Source organism: Panthera onca, chromosome B2 (assembly GCF_046562875.1).
Source record: "Panthera onca isolate mPanOnc1 chromosome B2, mPanOnc1 haplotype 2, whole genome shotgun sequence".
NCBI classification, from domain to species: Eukaryota; Metazoa; Chordata; class Mammalia; order Carnivora; family Felidae; genus Panthera; species Panthera onca.
This window is the reverse complement of record NC_138343.1, coordinates 102301389-102313961: the sequence shown is the minus strand read 5'-3', so window position 1 is coordinate 102313961 and position 12573 is coordinate 102301389.

Here is a 12573-nt window from a genome sequence, read left to right as displayed (position 1 = left end):
GAAAATACTATTTTCTTATTATTTCAAAGAATGTCTTGTCTCATGAACTTGACACTGTTCCAAAGTTCCTGTGGTGATTTTGCACTATTGTTTTCTCGTAGAGACCCATGGTGTCTGTCACACGTGGCATGTCAATCACACATTCGAAAGTTAAGTCCTTTCACTTCCATGTCCTACGTCCACAAAGAGAAATGTCATGTACATACTGTATATTGTTGTAAATACTGGTTTCACACTAAGTAATTCTATTTTGTAAACTGAATATGGCTATTTAATTTATTGTGAAAATTAAATTTATTGTGGTATTTAAAAATGGAATGGATTAAAATTACTCTATGTGCAACCTTTTTATTCCCCCCCTCCTTTTGTTTTACGTGCCCCCTGCTGGCTCCCCAAATCAAGGCTGTTTGTGTGCACGCCAAAGGGCTTGGAAAGATGCGCTGCTCAGTTAGATTTCCGTACCCTTGTGAAAATGCTTTTATGGAGTGGGGTTGAGGATCTTAAAGAAAACATCTCAGCCATCTGGAAATCTAGTAATACAGCCACGTCAAAGAATAGTAGCCGCTACTCCTGCTGCAACTTTGTAACAATTAATTTACTTGCAATTTCACCACTGTGCGGGGGGAGAGAGACAGAAATACTTTAACATAATCAAGGCATAGAAGAATCACAATTTCATTTGAACCTCTAATCAGAGTCAGACCAGTAGAGAAATTAAATAAAATAAGATCAGAAAACTTGTGTGGCCTCTGTACTGAAAGCTGCTGATGCTTCAAAAATGAATACAAACTCCCCCCCCCCTCAAAAAGGAATACAAACTCTCAGAACTCCCTCTTTGAGATGAAAATATATCAGTCTCCTCAGAAACGATCAAATGCGTACTGTCGCTCTTACTAACATAAACATATGGCTCATATTTCCAGCCAGAGAAATTAATGCTAAATTGGGTGCTTGCTAACATCAGATACACTGTACCATGCTTAAATATAATTCAGAAAACCATGAAAAGAGGTATCAACCACAAGAACAAAAAGAGGGATTTTTCACGATCATAGCTGCTCATCCGGTAGAAAACGTTTAGGGGAGTTTTACTCCACATCACGTTGAGAGTGCCTAGAGAAATCAGCAAATTACCATGGGTTCCCTTTGGATTGTAATAAGCGTTGATTTTCTCCATGAGTTGTTTATTCTGTCCAGTGATTTGATGGTGAACTTACCTAAATAAATAGCCCTTTCCCCTCTGGTGTTGGTATATATTGCTTCTCAAGCTACAGCCTTAGTAATCATCTCTACTGTTTCAATTAGCAATGATGCCGTTCTCTCAGCATGGGATGGACGTGACTCCAGCCCACGCTGACAGGCCAGCTTCCCACTCACTGCGCAGCGACTCTGGAGAGCGTCTCGGGTCTCAATTCCAATCCCTTCTCCCTCAAGCCGTGAATGAAATCAAACATACGGAATGTAGCATTTGATTTCCTTGTGCCTCAACTCTCAACTAACCATCAGAGTAAACTCCGAATGATACGTTCAAGGTCATAATTACATGCTATCATTAATTCTATTGTAACTCTTTCTAGAATACTGCAGCTAATACAGTTTTATACCAGAACTATCAAAGTATACCCCAGTGGAACAGTGATGTTTCAAAATCTTAGCTGAGGTATTCCACCAATAAAATTGAAAAATGGCAATCTTGGGGTACCTGAGTGGCTCAGTTGGTTAAGGGTCTGACTCTTAGTTTCAGCTCAGGCCATGGTCTCACAGTTTGTGGGTTTGAGCCCAAATAAATAAACTTTAAAAAAAGTTAAGAGGAAAACAGCAATTTTTTCCTAGATAAACAGAGGAATTTTTTAAAAATAATGAATAGAAATTTATCAGTGATAATTTTTTTTATTAAAATGTTTTTAATGTTTATTTATTTTTGAGGGAGAGAGAGTGTACAAGCAGGGGAGGGGCAGAGGGAGAGGGAGACACAGAATCTGAAGCAGGCTCCAGGCTCCGAGCTGTCAGCACAGAGCCCGATGCGGGGCTGGAACTCACAAACTGTGACATCATGACCTGAGTCAAAGTCGGACGCTTAACTGAGCCACCCAGGAGTCCCCCAAGTTTTTCTTAATTTTTGCTAATGCTACCAATAATATATATTAGAGTTTATTCTGAGATTCTATTTGGCTTATACTGACTTTGCTAATTTGTTATTTTTGGCTCCATAAGCCATTGTTTCTTCTTCACTCTCAGCAAAAAAAAGTTCTGTGATTTCCAATTGTTTCGCTTTCTAAGTAACTTTGAGAATTGTTTTCAACCTTGGAGCCTCCCCGCAGAGACCTAAAGCAGGAGGCCTGGCCTGGGAAGATGTTTTGGAGGTAGGTTTCATCTCCCTGAAAAAAAGAAAAAAAACAGCCACAGCCACTGCTGGTTGAGCAACATAGAAGTAAAAATCCTATAACTTCATCGCATACTTCCGCTGGAGGCTTTAAACCTCCTTGTTTAGGAAAATGTTTCCTGTTGTCATCAAACAGGCAACAGACCTCTAGAGAAATCCTCTAGATTTATGTTGGCTCCACCAGGGTTCTCTTTAATAAGTTACTCCTTTTACATCGTGAAATCTTTGCATTCCTCCTGGAGGCTTGGTGGCACCATACAGCGTTGTGAAACAGTTCTAACTGCAAAGAGCAAAAAAAAAATTTAAGCAACGGTAAAGTTTCTGATGGACCGAAAGGCTGAAATAACACCATTTTGGAAGCTAAGAAATTGCAATTACAAGTATACAAACTGGAACTGGAGTCCTGAGAGATCAGAGAGAAAAAGAGACCTACAGTAACCCCCTGGACACACAGCCCCAGTTCAAGTCTATCACCTAGTCACCTGAAATCACCTCACAGAAGCACTTTTCCTATTAACTGCACTGTCGTATAGGAAACCTCTAAGACATTAGGGCCTGTGCTCATGGATGATAAAGCAATGGCATGTAAACCAGCATAATCACATCTGATCTTAGATTTGGCACCTTTTATGTTGAAGGACCAGCAAGAACAGTCACTAACTGCCACTAAGGCTGATAGGGCCTCACGAGAGCACTGTTCGTGGTGCCACACCTCGTACAAGAGCCCTACTGGGCCCGCAAGGCCCTTTGAGGAGCCTTACCTGGGACACTGGAGGCATGTTGCTGCAAAGGGAAGCCCAGGGAATCAAGGGTAAGGGAAGCCCAAACTCCAGCCCTGCCAATAGCTTTTGCTTTCTCCGATTAGCAGTGAGCTAGATTGGATGAGCCTAATTTGAGGGTCTTCATGAGCCTAATTTGAGAAACTTCTGGGGATGGACAATTTCAAACGATCATAAATAGTGTCTTCCCGCCAAAGACTTTTGTATTCTCTTGGCACACTGAGCAGCCATTTTCCACTCAGGAGAATGGTCTACGGTATAAGCAAAAAAAGAAAAGTTCACCGAAAACATTTCCCCTAAAAATGACTAAATACAGCCAAATCTTAGCAATTCGGACTAACAAGGTGAAAGTACAGAATATTTTCAAGCAAATTCATTGCAATGATTCCCAAAAGGATAAGGTACAAAACTATACTAACGTACTGAAAAATATCTAATTGCACCTGCTTTACTAAATAAAAGCCTCTTAATTGGCTTTTTTTTCCCCAAATCGGTGTTACTCAAGTATTTCAAAACAGTCTGTTCTCCTAAGTAGGTTCCTCAGGCCCTCGAGCATCTGTTTATCAATTTTCATAGCAAACCTTTCCTTTATAGCTAGACTAAGGATGAAATTTAGGCCAAACTAGGATTCTTTGGTAAGGTTCTAATAAAGGGTGCCTTACTATACATCCTACAAAATCAGTTTTGTTTTGTTTTCACACTTTGCACTTTCAAAGATTTCTTAACGATTACATCTTATTGTAACTTTTCGGCATAAGAGTGCTGCTTCTTAATGATGCCAAATGAACTGGGGAATTGAAGAGGAAGAACTGAACTGAGAGCAACATGCATTCCCATAGAAAGCACCTGACTGGTATTCCAAGAACAAGTGTCTGTTATGCAAAGGCAGCTCAGTAAAGGGGTGTCTGGGGGGCTCAGTCGGTTAAACGGCAGGCGCTTGGTTTGGGCTCAGGTCATTATCTCACAGTTAGAGAGTTTGGGCCCCTGTGTTGGGCTCCACTCTGGCAATGCAGAGCTTTCTTGGGACTCTCTCTCTCTCTCTCTCTCTCTGCCCCTCCCCTGCATGTGCTCTCTCTCTCAAAATAAATAAACTTAAAAAAAAAAAAGCAGTCCACCACAAGGGGGAGTGGTTCCCAGTAGACTGGTAATTTTACAAAGACGCAGCTCACCTCCAAAATCCTGAATACACAGATTTCTGCTTTACCTGTCCTTTTCAGACAGACGCAGCGTTGCTGGCTTTGAAGATGGAGGGAGGGGCCACAAGCCAAGAAATATGCCAGTGTTTATAAGCTGGAAAAGGCAAGGCCTAGAACCTCCAGAAGGGAACACCTGCTAACACCTTAATTTTAGCCTAATGAAACTTGTGTTGGATTTCTAAACCTACAGAAATGTGGAAGTAGGTGTGCATTGTTTTTAAGCTGCTAACTTTGTGGTAATTTGCTACAGCAGCCATAGAAAATGATCATAAGAAACAAGGAGAGGGGTGCCTGTGTGGCTCAGTTAAGCATCCAGCTCTCGATCATGGCTTAGGTCGTGATCTCACAGTTACTGTAGGTCTCACAGTGAATCATTTTGGGAGATCAAGCCCCATATCAGGCTCTGCACTGACAGCATGAAGCCTGCTGGGGATTCTCTCTCTCCCTCTCTCTCTCTCTCTCTCTGCCCCTTCTCTGCTTATGCTCTCTTTCTCTCTCTCTCTTCCAAAATAAATAGATAAAAGTAAGAGAAAGAAGGAAAAATGGAGTGCTGAGTGCTGGCATTTTTAATCAGCTTCTCCTCTGTCATCTCCACAGGGTGATGGGGCCATAGCCATCAGTCACAAAGGGCACTTCCAAACAAAGCAAGCAGAAGCCCTGAAGGGCCAATGTACCCTTGCAAGTTCCCAAAGGCAACTGCAGGCAGAATGACCCTCAAGGAGACAATTTCCTGGTGATTAAAACCAGAGCAGGTCTCATTTCTTCTGGGACACCTCCGCTGAAGCTGAGAGGATACAAAAACAAAAAACAAAACAAAACCAAAAAAACAATTTAATGGTAACTTACAGATAAGTTTATGACAAGGTATATAGATTATGTGACATTTTTAAATATCTCTAACATTAAGGTTTTTACACAGAAAAGAGAAAGTATTTCTGGTCTGGTCTTCTTACACGTTCATAGAGTCTAGACAATCCAGAATATCTGAAGTCTCCAAAGATCAGAGCCAGGATCTGGCTCTTTTTCAAATTGGTCCCAGGATCTCCTCCAAATGGCCTCAAAAATTGTCCTGTAAGGAAAACAAAGACCTGAGATTCTTCCTCCAGGGATTAATGAAATTCAGAGACATTTATTGATCACCTAATATGTGAAGGATCCAGTAAACAATTACTAAAGGTCACTAGAAAAAGCCAGTATTAGAGGTGTGACCAGAATACAGGCCTCCAGAATTCCAGCCCAGGGCTGCTTGTCAAGAAGTCGCTAAATGGTTCTATTTATTATTTATGTCTGCCTACGTCTTAAAAGGATTTGCAGTGGCAATTTTTTAATTAAAATTTTTTTCTAATCTCTTTCTAATCGCGTCTTATTGGCTGCATTTCAACCCTTTGTACTTAATCAACCTTGAATAGTAACGTGTATTGAGTCTGTATAAACCCATGAACTAGCATTAAAATTAAAATGTACACACATTTAATACACATGCAATATGTATGGGCATATTTGTATTTGCAAGCCTGCTGAAAGAAGCTAATGATAATGGTTCCTTGTGGGACTAATCAAACTTATTCTTTTGTTAGCGATTCTCTATCAAATCTGCATAGCTGCCTTTTAAAAATGACATTCCAAAGGTGTCACAGTCCAGCCAAACAAAGTGAATACGTAAAGAAAAGAAAAACTCGATAAATTAATATTTCAAAAGCCCATCAACTTATCTGGAAACACTTCTATGAAAGAACACAACTTGACCAATTAAAGTGTCGCTACATCTAGTATAAAAGGTTGCAATGGTAAAAACACATAAGTCTTGTTAATTCAAGGATACTGAAAGTGCTCACACAGGAGGTATTATACATGCATGGCCACCGTTGCGTGCGTGTGGATACGTGTGCATGTGTGATTTTCAGCAATTCGGTAACAGTGTCTCATCCCCATGTGATTATTACATTGCTTTGGCTTGACCACCACCAAGAGTTTTTCACCTTGGAATTGTATCAAGTTTCTCGGAAAGCACAATTAAATTTAAAGATAAATTTAAGAACATCATGTTTACTTGGCATTATTATCTGTATCTGCTGTGCCTGAGGCACTGATGTAAACAAATTAGTAACATTAGTAGGTGCACAGGCCTGGGCCTCAAGCTCTGACAGCATGGAATTGGTAACTCCCTCTGGGATCCCGAAATGTCTTCGGAAACTCCATGCTAAAGACGTAAACATCACTGAAAACAAAAGGTGTTTGAGGTGAATGGTCAGAATCAGACGGACAGAATAGGCCCAATGCCTGGTTTTTCACCCACAGCCGTCTCCGGGGAAAGACCGAAAAGGGAGTAGACACCCAGTGTTATCTGTGTTTATACACACGGACTCCCCAACTGAATTCAGCCACACAAACCCTTGTTTTAAACAGTCTGTTAAATTGGTCGAATTATTGGTTACTAGGGGACCATCTTCAAAAAAGTGACTTCCACCTTTTCAAGTTCTCCTTCAGACAATGCCTTTTGAAAGATTTGGAGAAATCACTTAAAAATTCTTTACGTGAAATTCTCTTTCGATCCCTTTGGCTGGCTCGTGCCCCCTATGGGTCCCAGCCTCTGCAGCATGCTCACAAAGCCTTCCCGGGAGTCCTCAAGACTCAGTGTGTGTCAATGTGTGAATGCATGTGAGGGGGCGTCCTTCTATTCTTATTGTTATACTCCCTTTCAAAAAATACCAAAACCTCCCTATGGAGTATGAACAAAGCAGCTCTTTCCACCCCTGTGTTCCGAATCTACCCCCTGTAAAGCTCAGGCAAGAGCAGAAGACAAATCTGGGTAACAGACACCATGTTGAATTTAGAATCTCATAAGTGTTCAATAAACATGCATGGATTAAATGAATAAGTCCTCTTTCATTGTGATGGTGGAGGCTTTGCTGCTGGCTTAAATTTGCCTGTCTTATCCTTCCTTTAGAGCGGGTTCTCTGCCAGGAGAGTCCAAGGTCCTCTATGCAAATAGACCTCAGGTGGTCAACCCACCAAACAACCAGACCTGCCCCCGACCAGTGGATATAGTGTAGGCTTTTGCTGGGCTCCCGAATGCCCATTATACTTACTGTATTTTTAAGTGCTTTTTTTTTTTAATTTATTTTGAGAGAGAAAGAGAGAACACAAATGGGGTAGGGGCAGAGAGAGAGGGAGAGAGAATTCCAAGCAGGCTCCACACTGTCAGCGCAGAGCCCAACACGGAGCCAAATGCCCGCTATGCTTTTAACACGTTGTAAGATACAAATGCTAAGAACCGAGGGCTCCCTTCAAACTCTGCTCTCTTCCTTCTCATGCCAGGTAGCAGCATGACAGTTCAAGTCACTCCACTTCTTTATGCCCTCCTCCCAAACAAACGGTGAGGGCGTTCTATTCAGGTAAGAGACCTAGCTCCTCAATAAATGTGGATCTCTGAATTTTCTCTATTACAGTTAAGTGTCACATTTCATTAGGCACGAATTAAAATTGTGAATCGCCAAAACAATAGACTCATTGGCACGTTCATCCCAGTAAACCCTGTTCTGAATATCATTGCTTAGGGGATTATAACACTAAAGGTGAGTGGCTTAGTTCACTGATAGGATAGAAGTAGGGCTTCTTGTTGGTGTTTTTAATTACACTTGACTTCTACCTTCTTGCATGTTAATGCATCTGAGCCCGGGCAACCGTGGACACAATATGATGGACTCAAAGAGAAGGAGATGGTTCACAAGCCACCAGAATACCGGAGAATAACAGATCGACATCTACACAATAACTCCCGCATCACAGAGTAGGAGAAACACTCACTTTCGGTCACTTTGACACGTGTAGAAAGTCATTAGAAGATCTTAATGAAAGAACTATGTTAACTGAACTAATTATTTGACTAAGGCTCTCTACGTGTAAGTAAAACAACCAAACCATAGATGATCCATTTATTTCTACTAATGGTAGAAATACCTGCAAATTGAAATTGCAACTCGGTTGATTGCTCACATCATTCAGACACCGGCAAACCTTTTAGGAATGTATTTGGTGAACGAATGATTTTGGAAAATTCACTAAATGAAGAGGCAGCAGCTGTGAATAGATGAAAACTCTTGACTCAAATATCCATCTAGGTCAATAGAACTACACCTGTCAGGGCACGATGGATAATATAGCCAACGTCTACCCACTGGGCTGCTTATTTCAGTGCCTCACAAGTAGTTCTGGCAGAGACCCAAAAGAAATGTGCACGTCACTTCCTATCCGTCGTATTACAGATAGGCGGCCCAGGTGAAAAGCCACTATTCTCTATTCTAAAATGTTGCTTTTATTGTCATAATAAGTGCAGCATAATTAAGAGAATGGTGTCTTTATTTGGCATTTCTTCTGTCTCACAAGCAACTTTAGGACAAGTATTATGTCATCTCTACGTCCCCATCCCATGCAGGCACAAGACTCCCTCCTTACACCACAGTGAATGATTTTTTTTTTTTTAATTGTGAATGAAAACACTTAACCATTTAAATAATATCAAGAATCGCAAAAGGTCACTGTTGGCTGAAAAGTAGCTTCTGAGGCCCAATGCCACCCAGGGCACCACCAACTACGGATGCTCTTGGATGCACGCGTTTCGTGTAGGGCTCATCACTTGCATCAGGAGGTACAAGAACGGTCTTGGCTCCAAGCCTAACATTGGCAAACGGGCCAAAGCTGGACTAGCGGCACTGCCTCCAAATGACACCAGACTGCCGTCCCTGGAAAACTCTGGCACATATCACACTTTCTGACATATTTCATTTTCTAATACATTCGAACCTCAGAAAATGGTGGTAGGCCCCGTGACATCCGAGAGGCAACAACCTCATGCATCTGGACCTAAACTCGTTCACGACAGGATTGGCAGGATGGAGGAGAGGATCTGTCTAGCAGGCTCACGTCGCTTGTCCTTGTCAGTTTGGGAAACGGTGTGGGACCCGCAGGTGCGCGTGAGAATGCACTTTTGAACAGCAAATGCTAACGGAAAAAGTAGTGCGGGAATGCTAATCCATATTCCGACGGAAATGCTCTGGTTTCAGTATTCTTTTTGAAAAACCTAACTTCTCGAGTAAATTGGTCACACTCCAAGAGGAATTAGGCTTGAAAGATAACAGAACTTCAAAAGCCAAATAGAAAAGACCAGACCTGAGGCTGTGAAGTGCATTCAGAAGAGAGAAGGGTTTTAACTCAGCTTTCAAAGCTTGTTCTCCCTCCTCTTTGAAAGTTTCTGACACTTTGAGAGTTGCTGAAGATTTTCCCACCCGTGACGTCTTTCATCAGAAAAGCGTGAAATGGCAAAACTCTCTTTCGAGGTAGAGCAGGGGGAATGTGGAAGTCAGAATCAGGTAAAGTCAGTTGCCCCTTGTGCTGCTTATTTTGTTGTTGCTGTTCTACTTATTCTTGAGCCTCACAGCCATCTCCAAGAAAGCTGCCTGAGCCTTGCTTATTTCATTGCAAAGAAGCACATTCGATTACGAGTGAAACCAAGGCCCCAAATGTGTGACTCCCAACAGTAAGCACAGGGCGCGGCACGTTGCCAGAAACGTGTCTCCATGACCCGCTGGCCACTGGCCATTGGCTAGTGACTGCCAAACAAACAGACGATAACAACAACAACAAAAACCCAAAGGGAAAAAGAAAGGAGGAAGGAATAAAAATAGGAGGTGGCAAATACACAGCTCAGTACTTACATTCCTGCCTCTTTCTGGCTACTTCTTTTACCCAGAACCCTGTTGTCCTGCATTTACCCTCGGGAACCTCCGGGGACCCTCCAAGATTCAACTGAGAATCATTCCAATTCCTAGTATGTGCCAGGCTCCGTACTAGGCACAAGGAACCGGAAAGTGCACAGCAAAATACTGACCCTCAAAGAGCTGTGTGCCAGGCTCACAAGTGGGCACCAAGAACAATGTACAAAGAAAGCAGTTATTCTAAGCTCACTCTTTGCCACAAAGAATAGAACAGTGCACAGCACAAGATACCTACCGACAAGGAGCTGAGCACCAGACTCAGGGCTAGACACAGGAAACACAACAGTGCAGAATGAAATATACTCACCTGGAGGGGACTGGAGTCCAGGCTCTGTGCTGGACACAAGGAATGTGGCAGCACACAACCCAAGGTTCCTACTCATAGTCGATGTGTGCCAGTTTCAATATGGGCAAACGAACAAGGTAATGTCCAATGCAATGTGCCTACCCTCAAGGAACTGCCTTCCCGGAACCCCTTGACATGGTACTTGCTTTTCTACCTCCTGATAAACATCATCACTTTTTTCAAGTTTGTTTTTGAGAGAGAAAGAGAGAGAGAGAGCAGAGAAAGGGAGAGAGAGAATCCCAAAACAGGCTCTGCACTGACAGTGGGGCTCAATCCCATAAACTGTGAGATAGTGACCTGAGCTAAAATCAAGAGTTGAGGGGCGCCTGGGTGGCTCAGTCGGTTAGGCAGCCGGCTTCGGCTCAGGTCATGATCTCGCAGTCCGTGAGTTCGAGCCCCGCGTCGGGCTCTGTGCTGACAGCTCGGAGACTGGAGCCTGTTTCAGATTCTGTGTCTCCCTCTCTCTGACCCCCCCCATTCATGCTCTGTCTCTCTCTGTCTCAGAAATAAACATTAAAAAAAATTAAAAATAAAATCAAGAGTTGATGCTTAACCAACTGAGTCACCCAGGTGCCCCAACATCATTGCTTCTGAGCAAAATATTTTCAGGGTCTATTCCCCACCCCACCCCCCCCCCCATGGACAGTAAGTGCATCGACGGCATCATTTATAATTTATTTGTGTTCATATCTCCAACACGAAGCACAGGGACCTCAAAAATCCAAAACCACTACCACCAGTGACAGCACAGATGTGCGTGGCACTGAGCAAAAGTGCTAATAAATTTCTCCTCCAAACAGTGTCAAAGAGGTTTCAGAAAAACCTTTTCTTTGGGATATTTTAGTTAGTATTTATGCACCAATATTCATGAGTGATACGGGTCTGTAATTCTCTTTCTTTGTACTGCCTTGATCGGGCTTACGTACCAGCGTCAAATGTTAAACTTGTTTCATAAAAGGCGGTAGAGAATTTTCCTTTCTCTTCAGTGTTCTAGCATAGATGTCAGCACACTTTGCCATAATAGGTTGATAGTAAGTGGCAGTAAGTATTTTAGGCTTTGTGGTCCACACGGTCTGTGTGGCAACTCTTCGACTTTTCCCCAAAGCAGCCACAGACAGTTAGGAAACAAGCAGCTGTGACCATGTGTGACCGTCCAATTCAACTTCAAATCTAAAACCAGGTGGTAGGGGCGCCTGGGTGGCTCAGTGGGTTGAGCGTCTGACTTCGGCTCAGTGGGTTGAGCGTCTGACTTTAGCTCAGGTCATGATCCTGCAGTCTGTGAGTTCAAGCCCCACGTCAGGCTCTGTGCTGATGCCTCAGAGCCTGGACCCTGCTTCGGATTCTGTGTCTCCCTCTCTCTCTGCCCCTCCCCTGCTCATGCTCTGCCTCTCTCTCTCTCTCTCTGTCAAAAATAAACAGTAAAAATGATTACAAAAAAAATAAAACCAGGCGGCAATGAGCCAGATTTGATCCGTGGGCCTTGGCTTGTTGACACCTGTTCCGGAATAATTTATAGAGCACGTGACCCATGCGGTCTTTGAGAGTTTGGTAGAAATGCCCCTGCGCCTGATCTCAGTGGAAAAGACTCTGATGTTTCCCCATTAAGTAAGATCATAAGACTTTGCAGGTCCGTCTCATATTTTCCCTGCCCCAGGTCTGGGATGACCCACTTGTCCAAGGAGCCCGTGTCAAGCTCTCTTAGTTATACAGGCTTTATAGTGTATTTTAATGTCTGGTAGAGCTAGTTTCTCTTGGGAGTTCGACTCTTTTCAGGTTTCATCCCAGGGTCTTCCCTGCCCCAACCAACCACAGAAAGACAGAGAAGACTAGAAGGAAACGTGACCCAGAGGCAGAACTTGCCCACAGGGACCGGGGCTGGGAGGAAGAAGCTCAGTGAGGCAGGCCACATGTGGGAGCTAGCGGCTTGAGTATGGCACTGTTATGACCGTGGGTCCTGGCACGTCTGGTCCGGGAGGCTGAGGCTAACCGTGATGAAGGACTCTGGTGGCAGCGAATCCAGGTGTAAGTGAAATCCTGAGACTCGTTCATGCTGGGTGACAGCAGGCAGCAAGGGGCCGCTCCGGGCAGAGGAAGG